The following is a 19,974-nucleotide window of genomic DNA, read 5'->3' on the forward strand; positions in this document are numbered from 1 at the left end:
GCACTCCCAATGCATTGTGGCCGATGTAGTGTTTCATTTATGCAGACTCTGCATACGCTAAGGCCAGGGTGTACAGTCCTGATGAAAGCACCCGGGCCGTTATACTCACCAATGTACCTCCTCGTGGGTGCTTATCTAAACCCTCTGCGCCTAGAAGCCATGTGTCTTACAACCGTGTTCCCTGTGGAACCCATGCCACTCTTAATGCGGCTTCACGGCTTCCTGCTTCCCCGTTGGGCCCCAGCCCTCGCCAGTTCTCGACAGTCTGTTCCTGTTCTCGTACTAATCATAGTTGCACCCTAGCCGATAGTAAGGCGCTATGCGGCGTGGCAGTCTGTGTTTCTTTTCATTTTCAGGTGGCACCACTTTTGCATCCTGCATTTCCAGTGTCTAACATTTAGCGCCTGTTCTTGTCCTCCTAGATGATCAGTTTCCAGCTTCAGTTCTGCTGTGAGAGCGAGCCCTCACTCCGCTCACGTGTGCCCTGTGCTTTCCTTTGCCCTGTTTTAATATTCATTGATGCCCAGCCCAAGTCCTGTGTCTTGGGTCCAGTCCAATGTGTCCCTTGAGTTCTTGTCTGGCTACCTTTGCCCTTGCCTGTCTCTACTTCTGGACTGTTTCTGTCCACTTTCTCTTATGTGTGTTTGAGTCCAGGCCTTGGGAGCACTGAAAGGTTTAACTGCTGAAGAAAGTACAGGACAGCCTGTGCTGTGAAGAATGTACACTGGAGGTTTCCTCTTGAACAGCGCCACGAAATGACCCCTCCGTGCACAGCACCGGCTCCTGCACTGATCTAGTGGGCGGTTAAGAGGAGAAAAGGAGGGAGCAAAGGTCTGTGCCAGCTTGGTGATTTGACTGTAGCCACTCCGGCAAATTGCTATCAGCCTTGACATGTCCTTGTGTTTTTTTTTAGTTTTTTTTTTTAACCAACTTTATTTTCATTTTTTAACTTAAGACAATAGTTGAGCTTTCGTCATAACAAATATTAAGAACATTGTTATCAACATGAACCTTTTATTCAACTCCCTTGAACTTTCTTGTAGAGTCTAGTATTGTCTCCATACTTTTCCCCACCCCTCCCCCCCTCTCCTCCCACCCCCCCTTCCTTTTATTAATTGAACCAATCAAAACCATGGTTGTAACCAGAACAGCTCCAAGAGGTAGCCCCTCGCCATATCTTCTGCTGCCTTTATTTGATATGGATGTTTCTAAGAGCCTGGGGTTTAAAGTATTGGTTCTCCCGCTCCCCCACATAGTCCTGGAGTGGGTCCCATATGGCTAAGAATTTCAGATATGACCCTGATTTTGTGGCGCAAATGTTTTCCATTGCCATAACTCCCCACACTTTCACCCACCACGATGGAGTTGTAGGGCCCTCCACTGTCTTCCATCGTTGGACCACTGTCATCCTTGCTGCAGCCAGAAGGTGGGTTCTGAGGGCTGCTCTGTTCCCTGAGGCTGCATAGTTCCCTTCTGCCACTGCCCCCAGCAGAATTACTTTCGGGGACCATGGTAGGTCTGCGCCCGTTATGTCCCTGATCAGGCTCAGTATTTCTTTCCAGTATATTTTTATCCTTGGGCACGACCACCACATATGGAACAACTCTCCTCTTTCTCCACACTGACGCCAGCATTCTGGGGGGTACGTGGGGATCATTCTGTGTATTCTACTTGGGGGTAAATACCAGCGGTAGCATAGTTTGTATGCCGATTTTTTTGATTGCCGTGGATTTGGATAATTTGTGCGCCCTCCTCCAGATTTGACTCCATTCTTCCTGCGTAATCGACTCTCCTGTGTCCCGCTCCCAATCTTTCATGTACAGTAGGGGGTCGTCTGTTTGCGCCTTATCCAGTAGCTTGTATAATCTAGTGATCCCTTTTTCATGTGTCCCCTCCCGATTGTTAGTTCTAGGCCCACTGGGGGTCGTAACCCTGCTCTTTTAACCTCTGGGTGTGAGATCCAGTGGCGTAATTGAATATATTTAAATCTGTGGTTTTCGACGAGGCCGAATCTATGTTTACATCCTTCGAAGGTGAGTGGGGCGTCGTCCTGATACATATCTTGTAGGGACAATGTGTCTGCTTCGTTCCAGCCTTCCCAGAATCTTTTGTTAAGGCCAGGTGAGAAATCTGGATTATGCCTGATAGGGGATAGTGGGCCCAGACCTAATTTGACCCCCCTGTTACGGATAGCCTTATCCCAGCTGTGTAGGGTCGTTTTAGTGGCTGCTAATAGGATACCTCCCGTATCTCTTGCTTTTGTTTTTAGGAATGGTAGCTTACCCAAAGGGATATCTGTCGCAGTCTGTTCTATTTTCCCCCAGCCTGGAAGAGGGTCTTTACCCGCCCATTTCAATGCTGGTGCTAATTGGGCTGCTAACACGTATCTCCCCATATCCGGGACTCCCAGCCCCCCAAGTAGTGTGGGCCGCATAAGGATCCTTTTTTGGATCCTCGGCTTCTTATTTCCCCAGATGAATTTAAACACCGCCTTTTGGTGTTTGAGGATCTGTTTTGGGGGGATGACCACTGGGGTTGAGCTTACTACATACAGTACTTTGGGTAGCAGGGTCATCTTTATCGCCGCTATTCTTGCAAACCAGGATAATTCCTGGGCATCCCATCTCTGCAGGTCTTCCTGCAGGCGCTTCCATAGGGGTGTAATGTTTGCCTTGAGCAGATTCTTGACGGTTCTAGTGATATGGATTCTTAGGTATTCGAGGGACTGTTTTTCCTATTTCAGGGGATAATGTTCCTTCAGGAAAGCTACGTCCCCACTATCTTCGGTTATATTCAGCGCTTTGGATTTTGAATAATTTATTGTGAACCGTGATGTCTTTTCGAACTTCTGCAGTTCTCTGATTATTCTGGGTAATGTGTGTCTTGAGTCTGCCATATAGAGCATGATATCATCTGCGTAGAGGGCTATCTTGTTTTGAATCTCCCCGGTGCGCACCCCTCTAATTCCCGGGTCTTCCCTAATTCTGCAGGCAAATGGTTCCATTGCCATGGCAAATATGAGCGGGGATAGAGGGCACCCCTGCCGGGTACTCCTCCGGATATTGATTCTTTCTGAGGTGTAGCCATTCACCATTAGTTGTGTAGATGGGTGCTGGTAATTTGCCAGAACCATTTTGGTGAATATCAGTCCACAGCCAAAACCCTCCAATATCAGTTTTAAGTATATCCAATCTATGCTGTCGAATGCTCGTGTGGCATCTAATGCGGCGATCGAGAATTTTTGGCCCCCAAGTCTATTATGTCAATTACACGCCGGACATTATCCTGAGTATGTCTCCCCCTTACGAAGCCTGCCTGGTCTGCGTGTATTATCTCGGGCAGTACTGCTTCCAATCGATTTGCCAGTATTTTCGCATACAGTTTTGCATCTGTGTTGCGGAGAGCTATGGGGTGGTAACTGGTGCATTCTACTGGGTCTCTCCCAGGTTTTAGGGGTAATATCGTGATCGAGTGTCCCATATCCTTTGAAACTGCTCCCCTATCCCTGATTAGATTGAAAAGGCGAGTGAGGGGAGTTGCCAATTGTGTCTGGAATATTTTGTAAAACCCATTCCCTAGTCCGTCGGGGCCTGGTGCCTTTCCCCTGGGTAGTGATTCTATCGCATCACACACTTCCTGTATTGTGATGGGTTCCCCCAATTTTCCTTTTTGTTGTTCCGATATCTGTGGCAGTTTTACGGCTGACAAATATGACTCCTGTTCTGCTGCATTCAGGTTTTCGCTAATCAGCAGTTTTTTATGAAAGTGGATCATCGTTGATAGTTTATCCTCTTCTCCCATCTGCAGTTCCCCTCTTCTATTTCTTAGCCTGGTGATATAATTTCGCGCCTTATGTTTGCGTAGTTTAGCTGCCAAGAATTTGCTCGCTTTCCCCCCGTCTATGTAATATGATTGTTTCGTGTTTAGCAGTATTTGCGCCGTTCTATATGGGGTATGGTTTTCTAGTTTGGCTCTAGCCTTTTTAAGGTCTCGCCAGGCTCTGGGCGTCTGATGGGTCTTATGGAGCTTTTCAGCGTTTCTAACCTCTTCTTCTAATTTGCGTGTTATAAGGGCTTGCTCCCTATAGTATTGCTTGCTTGCGCTATGAATTCCCCCCTAATTACTGCTTTCCCTGCATCCCACACCACCCTCCAGTCCACCTCTCCATTGTCATTTTCCAGGAAATAGTTCCCTGTGGCTTCTTCCACATGTGCCCTAAGGGCAATATCCCTTAGGATTGTTTCATTTAGCCTCCATTGTGGTCGGGGTCTATGTATTGTCCTTTGCAGTTCTATGCAGGTCACGACTGGGGCATGGTCAGAGAGGTATTGGACTCCGATTTCTATTTTTTTGACATAGGGGATCAACACCAGGATCATGTCTATTCTAGAGTAACCCCTGTGCACTGCTGAGTAGTGTGTGTATTCTCGGGTGTCCGGGTGGAAAAATCACCACGTTTCTATCACATCCAAATCTCTGAAAAGCTTTCCAAGGGCCTGTCTGTTTCGCTGATCTGCTGTGGTTGGGGGGAGTGTTTTGTCCAATTGTGGGTCCATTACACAATTAAAATCCCCTCCTATTATCACTCGGCCTTTGCACCATCCTCCCACCTTCTGGAGTAATTTAGGGATGTACTGGTCCTGTTTTTCATTGGGGGCGTAGAGTGCTAGTATTGTATACAATTGACCATTAACAGTACCCTTCACCCCCAGGTATCTACCTTCCTGATCCTTCAGTATTTGTTGTTTGCGAAAGTCTAAGTCTCTGCTACATAGAATTGCCACCCCTTTTGTTTTTGTTTGGCTTGAGGTGAAAAACTGAAGAGGGTATGTTCTGCTCCGCATCCTTTTTTCATCTTTCTGGAGCAGATGCGTCTCCTGTAGGATCGCTATCTTTGATTGCATGGCTTCCAATCTATCTAAAATCGAACGCCTTTTAGCGGGGGAGTTTAACCCCTGAACATTAATCGAGACAATGTTCACTTCTTCCATTACTCCCTAGGTGGAGATTGTCTGCCTGTGGGTCCCTATGTTCTCGTTCGCTATAGCTTACTCTGCCTGTTCTTGCTTCCGTTGCATACACTCGTGGAGCTGGCTCCTTTTCCTTCCCGGACTTTTGGTTCCCTGCTTTCCTGTCTTTCGTTCCAGTTCCCTCCCTTACCCACCCCCTTCCCCCGTCCCAATCCTGGGGGTGCATGAGGCCTGGGCTCCCAAGGGGCCCCCCGCTGGTCACCGCGGGTTTAGGGCCTCCGACCCTTCCCCAGTTCACAATAGTCAGGAATGTTATTACCTGACCCTGTTTCCAAGAGTTATGACCTCCTACCTCCATGCAGGTAGTTTCATTCAGCCGTGCTGTTTTCTCAAATTTGGTTAACACTTTACTCGTTGTCTGTGTGATGGGCCGAGTCTGGATCTTTTGGGCCTCTCCGTTCCCTGTCATGAGCCGGCTGTGAGCTTCCGGGTCTTCCTCTCCTCCCTCGTCTTTGCTTTCGCTCCGTTGACCATTCCCATGGTTTGCTAGATGGGCCGTTTGTGTTTGGGCGTGGGCGCACAGATGCCTCTGGCTCCTCATCCTCCAGGTGCAGCAACGCCAGGCCCTCTGCGCAATTCCCGATTCTCCTCTGTTTTCCTTCCCAAGTAAACGATATGCCAAGCGGGTACGTCCATTTATAACGGATTTGCTGTGTTTGAAGGGCCTTCGTAACAGGTTGCATTAGCCTTCTTTTGTGGAGAGTAATCAGGGCTAGGTCCTGGTACAACTGTATGCTGGACCCATTAATCATAAGGTCTCTGTTTGTTCTTGCCAATCGTAGCACCTCCTCTTTCAGACCATGCGATGTCATTGCTATCAAGACATCTCTGGGTCTCGACCCTGGTTCATTGCGTATTGGGCCCACGCGGTGTATCCTGTCGAAGCCGATCGTCTCCGGTTGGACATCTGCTAGCAGGCTGCTGAAGCAGAGTTGCATGGTATCTTTCAGATCCTTGTCCTGTACCGATTCTGCCAGGCCCTTAACCCTAATATTGGATCTCCTTGAACGATTTTCCAAATCCTCCGCCTGGAGTTCTAAGTTGTTTGTTGCAGTCGCCAACTGGTCCAGTAGCAGGCTATTTTGGTTTGTTTCTTCCGTGACATTCGAGAGGCCCCTTTCGACTATGTCCACTCTTTCACCCATCTCTGCCATTTCTTTATTGACCTCCTGGAGGGATGATTTCAAGTCCTCCCTTAATTGTTCCATTTGACTCTGGAAAGCTTTGGTCATTCTGGCCTCCATTCCTTTCAAGCAGTTTACGAGTTCATCTTTGTCTGTTGCCATTATGCTAGTTGTGGGGTCCTTTATTGCAGGAGTCGGCTCCGGTGGAGGGGATGGTGATTCTGCATGCGTTTGACGCCTCTGCCTCCAGCACTTTTCAATTTGCCCTTCCCGGGGTCTCACTGGGGTTTTTGCTCTGGTCGTGCCCGTTTTGGATTTGACGCCCGGCATCTGAGTTACTCTGACCACTGTCGGCAAGCTTTATCCCCAGTGTGGAGTATATGTTGGTATCTTTGCCAATGTTCTTTTGGGTTTGGCTTGAGTACTCGGCTATTATATCGTGGAGGTTAGTGCCTGGTATCTGCACCCTCGCCAGGTGGCCCTTTTTTGGGGGTGTGTTGATTCCTTTCCTTTTTGCACAATAACCTTTATCTGTCCGTTGTTTCACAAAAGAGCCCCCGGTCTCAGATGGCCCCAGTGTGATTCCAGGAGATAGGGATATGGTTTTATGGTTTCGCAGGCCTACCGTGTGGCCTTTACTTCTCACAGGTATGCAGTGACACTTCTGTCAGCGCAGCGTTTTAGTTGGTGGCGTACAATGGTTCCATCGTGTACGCCTCGCGTGTGGAGGGTGAAGCGATGTGCGCTGGGATGCCACTGTTTACAATGAGTGTCCAATAATATTGTACAGTTAGTAGAGGTTTGCTTCCCTTTTTGCTGCCCCCCCCCCCCCCCGGGCCTTTCTGTTGGTGTTGTTCCCCACGCTAAGGGTGACCTGGCTCCTGTGGCTTCCGGGTCTCTCAGGGGCCCGTCAGTTGTGTTTGATTGCTGTTGTCCGCCTCTGCTTTGTGGTGGCTTACTCCTCACTTTGTTTTGGCGGGTAGAGAGGCATACAGTTCTTTAGCCCGGTATTGAGAACTGGGGGTCCTTGTTTTAAATAAAAGGCAAAATGAATAGTAAATATAGATATGTGTGTGGTAAGAATCCCAGAGCAGGTTCTTACCCCCGAGAAGTGCAGCTACTCTCCCACCCACTCAAAGGACTGCTGCTGGGAAATGTCGGTGCTCTTCGGTGCCTCAATGAAAGGTGCAGACCGAGCATGCCTCTACTTGCCCATTCATTGCACTGCAGCAGACGCCCTTAATGCACCAGGGTCAGTGGTCAGCAACACGCTGCAAGACATTGGTCTTTGCACTGTGCCAGATTGGGGCAGCCCCAGGACAGGGTGCATGCTGGCTGGCTGGCAGGCCATTGGACCCCGCGTGCAGAACCTGTAAAATAAGCAGAAGTGATCAGTCGTCATTAAAAGGACGTCAACAGGATACAAAACAAAAAGATTGTAGGGAGTTCTGTGTCAAAGGGCGACAACAAACATTGCTATACATATATGTAACGACAATTGCAAGACTACTGTATGCAGTATTGCCTCAGTCCTTTCAAACTTCTTGAGGTACAATGTCACCAGATCAAGGGCCAGGGGCCCACAGTGTAGCGCTATTGACAAACATGGAAATGAGGTGCAGATTCAAGGCTGTGGGAGGACGCAGCCTACCTGGTACCTTCATCCTGGACATGCACCTAGGGGGTGCTGCACTTCTACCCTTTGACCACAGGAGGCACTAGTCTGGGGTGCTTTTGATTTTTGTATTCATATCTTTTGCAGGCATAGACCAAAGCACATGTTGTCATCGTAAATAGACCAGTGAAATGTAAAATGCTGATGTTAATTTGTTTGCCTTCATTTCACTTATGCATCGTTAGCTTTATGGGGATCCAAGTGTCTTTCCCTTTGCATCCAGGGGTGCCAGTGGTGTGTGTTTCTAGAGGGGAGTTCTCATCTCTGTGGCGTGTAGGCGGTTCTTGTGCATTGCATCCTCAGTTGCCAATGTTGTGTATTATCAGACCGGAGACTGACTCTGGGCCATGTCTCTCTGGGTTACTCTGCCTTGGCAGGGTATCGTGCTTCTCCCTCACCTGCTCTCAGGCCTCCCTTTGCCCCCTCTCCTCTTCCCTCTTAGTCTCCTCTTTCTCTCCCATTTCACCTGATGAGGTCTCTAGACAACTCCTCACTTTGAAAGTCTCATCCAAACTGGTGCTCCCCTGCTCCTCCTGAACTACCAAGGCCAACTTTGCCTCCCTTGCTCCAGTCTTGGATGATTCTGCTATCACCTCTTTGCCACTGGTTCCTTCCGGCTACTCCCCAAGCACTCACCTGCGCACTCTGTCCTCAAAAAGGCAAGTGAACATGTTCACCTGCACTTAATTTAACCTTCTCCACCCTCCCGCCTGAGCATTACCCTTCCTCCCTTGCCTGCACTTCTCCTCCTCCCCCTCCAATTCTGTTCTGCACTTGCACTCTCTGAATTGTGTCACAACCTAGTAGGAGAATCATTGTATTGTTTTTTTCATTCCCTGTAACCCCCCCCCTTCCTTGTCTTGATGCGCCTTGAAACACCATTTTGCTGTATAGGCGCATTATAAATACTCAATAAATAAATAAATAAAATATCCTTGGATTCCAATGTTGCATGCTGACAGATAGGAGGATCTGTGCCACTTCTTCATGTGTTCAAGTTCCTTGAAGGTGAATCCACCAATTGCAGTACAGTGTAATGACGGGGCCGAGACTATGAACCATACCTACTTGTGACGAGTTAGTGGTCCTTGGGGAGTGCTCCCCTCAGTGCCAGTGCATTGTTTACTGCTAAACAGAAAACCAGGCGCCATTGTGTCCTGCATGGTCCTTGGAGGGACATTAATGATGCTTGACTAGGGACTGTGTGCCTCATTACAAGTTTGGTCGTATTCCGGTGGTAAATCCATGAGATTAGTGCCGAACGGAATTACCGTTACTGCCACTTTGTCCGGCGGAGTTACTGCCAGTTTACAAGTGGTGGTATGGGGGTGTTAGTCCCCATTTGTGGAGTCCATAGGACTCCATAGGGATTTGAGCAGTATTTCCGCCGGCGGTAAATTTGCCAATTTTTGACGGTATGGCAGCCGAACTACCTCTAGTTCTACCTCTACTTCTGCTGGAGGTGTTTCCCCCAGCTCACCGCCAATAGTCTAGTCCGGCGGTACGGTAGTGCTCTGGTTACCACTGCATTACTGCCACTTTTCCCCACTGTGCCGATTTTTCCCGCGCCAGCGTAATTGTAATGAGACCCGTATGAAGCATATCAGCTTAGTTAGTGCTCTTTCGGGGGGGCATGCCTCAGTGCCACTGCGGTGTTTACTGTCACACAGGAACCAATGTGCCATGTCTCCTGTGTGATGGGGGACAGCTGAAGGCTCAAAGTGGAGCTTGTGTTTTCTTTTTTATAAAGGTGATAAATGGTTTAGCTGCAGCATGGGAGAGGGAACACAGTTGTATGCATATTTTTCTTTATTAGTGCAAATCAAACTTTAAAAAGCATCCTATCACTTTGCAGAGGGCACAGCGCATGAGCAGTTGTTTGCAATAATACACATGTGGTTTTACAGTGACACTGGGGTTTGAGGGATGCGTGAACATATTCACACAGTTACTCTGAGAGGTTTAGGATAGCTGAGCACATACAGACTTCACGCTAGTGGGGAAAGGGGAGTGGGGCAGCACATGGAGGAAAGCAGTTGATATATGGAGCAAAACGAAGGCTTGAGGACTCATGGATTGGGAGGAGGAGTACCTTGAAATAAGGGAGCGTTTTGTTGCTTTCCGAACTTTCTGTAGAGCGTCTCAGTCTAAGACGCAACAGGGCATTGTTCCATAGCCTGATGGTGCAGGTGGAGAAGGCATGTCTCTGGGTCTTCACTTTCCTGCATTTCTTCATCTCAGGTCTTGTCATTTCTTTAGCTAATGCTCAAATAAGTAAATGAATAAATAAATAAATATAATCATGTAGAATCCACTTGAAAGGGCCACTTTCTCTAAAAGTTCATTTGTTTTTCGTTGATGAGGTCCTTGTGTATGATCCACTGAGTTTTACATCGGATCTAGTGCAGATCATTGGGTGGTGGGTAATGGTATTGCATGACCAGGGCCCTTGAACTGAAGGGGGACGGTATGGAAAGCTGCCTTCAGTGGGTAAAGACCAGCTCTACGAGATCTATGAGGAGAGCATGACCTCAGTCTACTCTATGCGAGCAGCAGCGCGCACCATGCCCTGTATCGCTGTCCAGCAGGGGAGGTAGGTCTTGACTTCTCTTGGAGGACTTATCTGATGCCAGATGAACTGGGCTTTCTTGCTAATGTCTGTGGGGTGCAGGTTTTCGTGAAAGCCTTGGGACTTTGTGTTGGATGAACATGTTGGGGAGAGACCTTCCACATCCATTGGCGTAAGGCAGAATTGTGTCTGTGGGCCAGGATCACCTTGTTAAGAAAGACAGGCTCGTTCTTGGTGGGTTTGCGCTTGAGGTGTGCCTCGACCATCCACGATTGAGTCATCCCAGGGCAGGCTCTGGGATAACATCTCTCCCCGACCCAAAATAAGGGGAAAGCTGCCATCCCATTACATCTTCATTCCTTTTACCACCTGGTGGCGCCTGCCTGCTTTAGTATGGTAATTGTCCTTGGCAGTGTGGGCCAAGGATCATAGGGCAGAGTTATGCATGAATGAATGAATTTGTTCAAATTCGCCCAATGGGTTTCTCGCAGAAAAACAAATAGGTTTATAATAGGACATTTGAATGGGAAAATCATAGGATACTTGTAAACTAATTTCCTACAGGACACCAGGTATATACTAATTATAACAACAATAACATTTTATTTCATAGTGCTTGCTACTTCATAGGGCTGTGAATAGCCAGTTTTCTATTACCCACTCGTACCCAATGTAATGACACTGGAGCAAGGTCCTGTCAGTGCTACTGGACTACAGCAGTGTAAGCTTTCCCTAGCAGCACCCATTAGTGTTCTGACAGTCAAAGCAAGGCCCTGTCAGTGCTACTGGACCACAGCAGTGTAAGCTTTCCCTAGCAGCACCCATTAGTGTTCTGACAGTCAAAGCAAGGCCCTGTCAGTGCTACTGGACTACAGAAGTGTAAGCTTTCCCTAGCAGCACCCATTAGTGTTCTGACAGTCAAAGCAAGGCCCTGTCAGTGCTACTGGACTACAGCAGTGTAAGCTTTCCCTACTAGCACCCATTAGTGTTCTGACAGTCAAAGCAAGGTCCTGTCAGTGCTACTGGACTACAGCAGTGTAAGCTTTCCCTAGCAGCACCCATCAAAGCAAGGCCCTGTCAGTGCTACTGGACCACAGCAGTGTAAGCTTTCCCTAGCAGTACCCATTAGTGTTCTGGTAGTCACGTGGAGTGCCAGTAGTCTGAGCCTCATGCAGCAAGGCCCTGTCAGTGCTACTGGACCGCAGCAGTGTAAGCGTTCCCTAGCAGCACCCATTAGTGTTCTGGTAGTCAAAGCAAGGCCCTGTCAGTGCTACTGGACCACAGCAGTGTAAGCTTTCCCTAGCACTACCCATTAGTGTTCTGGTAGTCACGTGGAGTGCCAGTAGTCTGAGCCTCATGCAGCAAGGCCCTGTCAGTGCTACTGGACCGCAGCAGTGTAAGCGTTCCCTAGCAGCACCCATTAGTGTTCTGCTAGTCAAAGCAAGGCCCTGTCAGTGCTACTGGACCCCAGCAGTGTAAGCGTTCCCTAGCAGTACCCATTAGTGTTCTGGTAGTCACGTGGAGTGCCAGTAGTCTGAGCCTCATGCAGCAAGGCCCTGTCAGTGCTACTGGACCACAGCAGTGTACGCTTTCCCTAGCAGTACCCATTAGTGGTCTGATAGTCAGAGCAAGGCCCTGTCAGTGCTACTGGACCACAGCAGTGTAAGCTTTCCCTAGCAGTACCCATTAGTGTTCTGATAGCCAAAGCAAGGCCCTGCCGGTGCTACTGGACCCCAGCAGTGTAAGCTTTCTCTAGCAGTACCCGTTAGTGTTCTGATAGTCAAAGCAAGGCCCTGCCAGTGCTACTGGACCCCAGCAGTGCAAGCTTTCCCTTGCAGTACCCATCAGGGTTCTCGTAGTCACATAGAGTCTCAGTAGTCTGAGGTTCATTCAGCAGTGCCCTGTCAGTGCTACAGGGCCACAGCAGTGTGACCTTTCCCTAGCAGTACCCATCAGGTGTTCTCTTAGTCACATAGAGTCTCAGTAGTCTGAGGTTCATTCAGCAGTGCCCTGTCAGTGCTACAGGGCCACAGCAGTGCAAGCTTTCCCTAGCAGTACCCATCAGGGTTCTTGTAGTCACATAGAGTCTCAGTAGTCTGAGGTTCATTCAGCAGTGCCCTTTCAGCGCTGTAGGGCCACAGCAGTGCAAGCGTTCCCTAGCAGTACCCATCAGTGTTCTCTTAGTCACATAGAGTCTCAGTAGTCTGAGATTAATTCAGCAGTGCCCTGTTAGTGCTACAGGGCCACAGCAGTGCAAGCATACTGCAGCAATACATTGGCAGCCCTGATTATCACCAACAGTGCGCCGGTAATAATGTAGTGTCCCAGCTGTGTGACCTTTCTCTAGCAGTACATTGGCAGTACTAATTACCCCCAGCAGTGCTCTGGTAGTGATGCAAAGTCTCGGTAGTGTGAGCTTCCTGTTGCGGTCGGAACTTTCTCCATTGGTACGGGTACAGTTTCTGATGTCCAGGGCTCCAGCTCTGTGAAGTTGGGCAACAACTCTGCTCTCAAACTCCAACCTCCTCTGGTGCTGCCACGTGTATATCTAAAGCATTGTCTGTTATCTGTGAAATGCCAAACTATTAATTTCCCACCTGAGTCTTTGAAGCCTATTGTTAGAGACCAGTCAAGCACATATACGGCCTCAGAGTTATTTTGGTTATTTCGCTCCTTTTCTCTCACAGACCTGATTCGTCCAGTGGCCTCTTTGGCTTCCTGCTGCATCTCACCTGCCGACTTCTTGCAAGGCTCATCCTCTCCTGTCCTTCTACAGTGTCTGAGCTCTTTCTTGATCAATTTGCAAACGTATCAATCAAAAGCGAGCCATCTCAGTGGCAGCCAAAGGCCCACTGTGATCCTGCCTCCCTCTGGGAGGTTGTGACCTTTCTGTTAGGAAGATTCTTTCTGCCATTGCTAGTTTCTCAGGGCAGCGCCATTTTGTTTATTTATTTATTTATTATTATTAATGTGATATAGTCTAGTACACAAGTACAAACTTTACACATAATAACCATACAAATGAACGGAAAATAAATATACAAAGAAGAAGAAGATCATCTTAAAATCTTAAAATCCACTAAACATACCATGTTCTATGTGCAAATCTAAAAGAAGTTAATAAATAAAATGACAGAGGAAAATGAATAATGAATGACATAGGATAACAAATTAATAAATAAAAACCATACAGCCTCCTAGGCATAATTGTCGTCGTATTCGGACAACAACTCTTATCGTGACTGTAGCCATTGATCTATACAGCATAAGCAACCAAACGGTCTCTACTACATTAAACCAAGGGACCCTCTGGGACTATGTTTTATACAGACCTTAACATCCCGCCAGACCTGAAATAGTGCCACGTGTAATTTAGGGTTGCGGGTATTGACACACTGTGTCCAGAATTCTGTTTGTCCAATGTATTCTTTGTTATGAACAAATCGGCCCAGATGTCTAATGCGGCTGACTATCGTCATCGTACACAATGTAAGAACATGTTGTGCGGTTTCAGGTTCCTCAGGGAGATCACATATTCTACAGAACCTATCCATTTTAACTAGACCCTTCTCCTGACCCCTGGAAGCCAATAATGGTAAATGATTAATGCGAAGAAGTAGGATAAAACGCCTCAGTTCATCCGACGGGCATAGATTTAAATATGGCTGTGGCTTCATAAAGGTGTATAGAACATGTGTGATAAAGTTGTAGGTTTTCAGGCCTTCAAGATGGACATAGTTACATTGCCAGTCCCAGAGCCTGAGTCGCTGCCCAAACTTATTGAACAGACATTCATTATCCCAACCCCACTCCGGTTGCCATCCCACTTCATCGCATAATTTAATCAGCTGATGTTCATAGCTTTCCAATTTGCCTATTTCCATATCCTTACTAATGCATCTCAGAAGATCGTTTGTCGGTTCATTCTTAAGGCGAATATAGAATTCCATCCGCTTTTTTAGCACTATGGCCCTGAGAGAGCTGATTCCCAGTTCAAGTCTGATCACAGCCATGGGTATACATTGGGAGAGACCCAACATTTTCTTCCAAAAGATACCCTCTATAAGCTGTAGCCATCCCAAATTCATATTATAGAGAGGATCTAAACCATAGGTAACCATCGGAACTAGGCATTGGATATATAATTGGCGAGCCGCCCATATCGAGAACCCACTATGTTCTCGCGTGAATTTATAGATAAGTGCTGTCAATTGTGCCGCTTTAGTTTTCCGCAGTTGAATACAGGTGAGGTAATTGCCCTTATGATCAAACTCAACACCTAAATATTTATAACTAAGGGTATAGTCGATTTTGGTCATCCCAATCATCATGCGGGGTCTAGCGACTCTCCCTGCCGAGAACAAAATCAAATTTGTTTTATTGATGTTAATTACAAGTTCATTAGTCTCAGCGTAGGTCCATAATTGCTTAGCCGATCTAACCAGTCCACTAAAGGTGTGGTCTAATATCACCAGGTCGTCGGCATAGGCAAGCATGGGGCAATGGCAAGAGCCGATTTTAGGGGGGCAGTTATTGACTCCCTGTAGGCAATCTGGTGCATCAGACACAAATAGGTTATACAAAGTAGGGGCTGTAACACACCCCTGCTTCACCCCTCTGGTCTGGGGTATGGGATTGGTCATTGTCCCGCAGTTATCCAGACGCACCTGCACCGTGTTATCTGTATGAAGAAGTTCTAGGTAGTACAATAGAGTTTCAGGACAGCCAAATCTCCTTAGCTTCTCCCACAGAAGGGATCGATTCACTGAGTCAAAAGCAGCCCTGAAATCAATGAAAAGTGCATATATTGGCGGATAATGGTGTTTCAAGGCTTTAGTTCTAAGTGCATTCATTATGAACAAATTGTGGGTGGTAGAGTAGCCTGCTCTAAAGCCGCTTTGGAACTTGTCCAGAATGCCAACACTTGCCACCCATTTTACAAGTTCGCTGAGTATAAGGGCAGCAAACATCTTTCCAGTGCAGTCCAGCATGGATAATAGCCGGTAGTTTTCCGGTTCCGTTCTATTTCCTTTTTTGAACACCGGAATAAGGATTGCTGCCTGCCAAGATGTTGGTATTCAACCCTCTTGGAAGATTTTCCTAAACAGTATATTAAACAAGCATGCCCAGAAAGGGGGATTTTCCTTCAATACCACATTTGAGAGACCATTCGGACCCGGCGCTCGGGAGGGATTAAGTTCTTCAATTCTACTTTGGATTTCTTTAGTGGAGGACACAAAAGGGGAGCCCTAGGTTTCCTCCTCACGGTGCTACTGGTGTTATTATCAGCCTCACCATTGCGTTTTTCCAGAAAAGAAATCCAGTCATTTTGGGATATGGGGTTGACCATATTGGATGATTTCGGCCCCTTAGCCTCCCCCACAACTGACCAGATATTTCGGGTATTTCTACTGCATATAGTGCTAACAGTATGTTGCCAATTAGCCAGCTTTCTCGCTCTCTTATGTAATATCAGCCACCATCGATATTCCTTTTTCAACTTCCTTGTCATTATGGCAGCGGCCATTTTAGATAGCGGGCCGTCTCTGGTCCAACGTATATCTCTTCTCAATTTCCGCTTTCTATCTCTAATGGCCCTGTCATAATTAGCCTCGTTCGGGGTCTTCCCCTCCACCGTTTGCGCTTTACGGGCGCCATGCTCACCCGAAAAATCGCTAATCCATTTTTCAATTTGCATTGGTGACATACAATTAAGTTGGTCAATCATTTCTGGGCCCAATCTTGCAGTGGCCCTAGAGGCGTTAGCTATGTTCTTATCCAACCAAGAGATGCGATTTAAGGAGTGATTACAAGTCAGTTGTCCCAAGTTTACCTCTGCCCCCCTAGGGATAGTCACTCCCATAGTCAGGATCAGAGGGTCATGGTCACTCCATTCACATTCTTTTACCAACATATCGTACACAATTGAGGCAACCTCCCCGCTAGTGAAGATGTAATCAAGAGTACTCCCCGATCTTCCGTTATTCCAAGTAGTCTTACCAGGCCTGCCACTTTTAGTCCGACCATTAATTATCTCTAGGTCCCAACAGCCGAAGAAACCCAACCAGCCCTCCCCCTCCTTGTCGGTGGACGGGAGGTCCCAGAGACTATTCCTGGACAGATAGGGATTATTGCCGGTGCCTCCACCACAATTTATATGGCAATTTAGGTCCCCGGCAATAATAACAAGAAACTTTTCATTGGTCATTCTCCATTCAACAAGGAGATCATGGAGGATGTCTTGAATAAGTTCTCTTATCCTTGCTCCTGTAGGGTTGTAAATGTTAACAAATAGCATTCTGTCGCTAGGCGATCTTATATTAGGCGTCACTTCCACAGCACAAATATAGTCGCAGTTAAAAACTGGAATCTGTCTGCTCGAGATCTTGTTCCTCACTGCAATGGATAGGCCCCCAAACGGACGCCCCCTTTCTCCCTTCTTCGCCAGAGTGTGATATGTCCTGTATCCATCTGTATCTATGACAGATGTCAGCCAAGTTTCTTGCAGTAGAATGATTGAGTGTTCAATTATAAGAGCCAACGAGCCCTTATCAGAAAGAAGGTGCTGGTAGCCATGAGTGTTCCAGCTCAGCATAGTAAAATCTCATGGCTGCTGCAACACCATGGGCAATGAGTCCGCTAGCCATTTCAGAGTCTTCTGGATATCAGCTAATTGTACCTTCTCGGTGGATGGTTGAGGGGTATACCAGCCTTGTTTTTAGGTACCACATAATCCTTGCTGGGGAGGGATGGATCTTCTGTGTCTTTGTTCGCATCCACCTCCACACCAATCAGTTTTAGGGATTTCTTGTGCGACCGGATCAGCTGAGCTGAGGCTAGAACACAGCAGTGAAGGGCCGAGACGTTAGGGTTACGCACCTCCAATGGTTCGACAAAGAGGAAATCTTCCGAGCGTATTACACGCAGCTGAGGAATTAAGTGGAGTTTGGCTAGAACTTCAGTTCTTGTCAACCATAAATCTCTCTTTTTATGGTTCAGGTTTTTAATTATGCAGATTTTACTTGCTTGAATATCCTCTTGATCTTCAGATTCATCTATGGGGGGGGATGTGAAAAACTCTTCCCCCTTACTTTCCTCGTTTCACCCGGGTGACAAGCATTTAGTGGATTCTCCAATAATGCTAATCGACATTGCGGAGTCCGTAACATCCTGGGCCGCACTCTCAGGATCTGGGATAATCCAGCCAGATAGGAATCCCACCCCTCTTCTGGCACGTTTCTTCGCTTTCCGTCCCCTTTTTTTGCTCTTTTTTGTACGCGCCACCGGTGGGATAGTGGCTGGTAAGGGAGAGGCAATTTCTACTACGACGTTTTTAGTCGCCTCCCGCTTCTGTTGTCTGCGTTGCTTTTTGGTCAAAGGGACAACCGTAGCGACTTCCTCAAGCACTACAGAATTTGCTTTGTCCCTTGGGCCCAAGGGGATTGAAACTTCTTCTATTACAGACGGTGTTGATGGGGCTAGATCTAAACAACCCGAGGGGTTTGGTAGTCTAAGCTGAATCATTGTGTTTGTGTGGATCCTCCCACACAGCTTTAATAGAATTTTCAGCGCAAATTGTACTGACGCCATAGAAGCCTGCAGCTCACTTATTGCCACACCATTGGGATCTTCCGTCAACCCCTTACGCTCCTCATCCGTATGCTCCAGCTCTTCTGGGTCGATGAAGAGGCCAGGGGATGCCGATAATCGACCCAATGTTGGCTCGATCGAGAATGTAGGAATGGACTGAGTAGGAAGGATGCCAGATAAGTCAGAGATCGAATTATCCGTGTGCTTTGAGTTAGAAGTCACACTGATTTTTTGATGATTATCTTGGGCGGGTCTCATAACCTGGGCTTCCACCATAATTGGGCTTTTCCCAACATGAGCAGGCTGTTCATTTAAAGTTGCCATTGATTTTTTAATCGAAATACAGAGATCCAACAGTGAGTTGTTGTCGATGTCTTGGTAGTTGGTGGAGTCAAGCACCCCACTGCCATTGTGTGGGGGGGAGAGTCTCTTTTTCAGGATCCACCAAATCCTTCCCTTTAATGGGTTTGGGTACCCCATTCCCAAACAAGGCCGGGATGGTTCCTTTTCCTGGTGGGACACAGTCTCCATTTGTGGAAGCCTTTATTGTTGACTTTAAAGGTTGTTTCTCCCCTTTTCCCCCATTGCCTTTACGTAGATTGTATCTTGTGTTCCCTGTTTTAGGTTTAGCCATAGTTACCGGGCTCACCTTGATGTACAGTTAGAATATCGTAAGTGATACCTCGTAGACAAATACTTTATGTGATGTCCCTGAAAAGTCAGAGAGAGTAACCACCCACAGTGCGTAGTGAAGACTCAGGCGGAATCTGAGGGGTGGAATACCCTCTCCCCTCTCTCAGCCGGGACGCTGCCTCGGTGTCAACAAACAGTATTTGCCTTACCACTCTTCAAATATCCCTTTGACGAGTCCACGCCCAGGTTCTAGGATATTGTCCTCCGCAGTCCACAAGTGACCACAAAGGACCACTTGTCCTCCCACTTCTCCGCGCGCGCTCCGCGCTGGAAATGGTATTTTGTAGAGTCTGTAGCTGCTCACGGGTGCAAAGCTCCGCCTCCAAATGATGGTAACTGCAAAAATACTTAGAATGCACCACGAATGCACCACAAAGGACCACTTGTCCTCCCACTTCTCCATTTTGTTTATTGTTTGACTGCTTTTCCTTACCGTTTGGTCATTTAAATATTTATGTCCTGTAAATTGCCAAGGACAACTTGGTACTGCATCCATCCTGATTTATTAACAGCAGGGAGATGTGTATAAGTGTGTGTGTTTAATAAACGTATATTGAAGAAAACACACTTTTTTAGTTTGGATATAAAGTCTATGATGTCGGACCCAATAACCTGGGCACTTGTCCACATATTACACCATAAACTTAATTCCTGTCTCCATTTGGTACCGCTGTACTCCACTTATCACAAAACCGATATAGATAGTTGTTTCCTTGTTAGCGTAAAAAGGCTGCAGGTTTATCATAACAACAACACATCACTCATCTATTTCAAAGCCCTGCATGATTGTCCTTGCAGCAAAAAACACTCATTGCATAATTGTTCTGCTGGTGCGGCGACCAGCCGACTCCCTAATCTCTTTCTTGCTTCCCCCAAGTTTCCAACCAACTCCGCTCTAGACCAAAGCTCCCCCAACTGCCCTTGTCTGTGTTCCACCTGCCCTTGCTCCTGGGCTGGAGGAGTGCAGATTCTGACGGGGGAAGCTGAGCACTCTTAGATACCTCAAGTGCCCTTGCCGCTAGACTTCAGAGGGGCACCGATCCCAGGAGGAGTGAAAACGCCTCCCGATTTCGCAAGCTCATTAGTAGTTCTTACAGCACCACTGGTCCCCAACACACTGCACAACGCCCTGCGACTGCAGCGGTGACACACTCTCTCTGTACTTTCCTCGCCGTAGCATTTCCTATGTAGGGTGGGTGGGAAGGAAAACAATCCGGGTCTCTCCTTGTTGCAGCTCCCTGCAACCAACTGCTGCTGTTGTTCCCCACGCAGGCTCCTTATATCGCTGGTACT

General features: G+C 47.5%; 1 protein-coding gene across 3 annotated transcripts in view; it reads left to right on the forward strand.

The window, feature by feature from the left end:
- LOC138473240 (caspase-7-like) overlaps positions 1-19,974 on the forward strand; it is an 865,808-nt gene that overhangs the window by 483,482 nt on the left and 362,352 nt on the right. The gene's annotated exons all lie outside the window — the stretch shown is intronic.

The sequence above is a fragment of the Ambystoma mexicanum genome, chromosome 8 (genome assembly GCF_040938575.1).
Source record: "Ambystoma mexicanum isolate Mex_15411 chromosome 8, UKY_AmexF1_1, whole genome shotgun sequence".
Taxonomy (NCBI): domain Eukaryota; kingdom Metazoa; phylum Chordata; class Amphibia; order Caudata; family Ambystomatidae; genus Ambystoma; species Ambystoma mexicanum.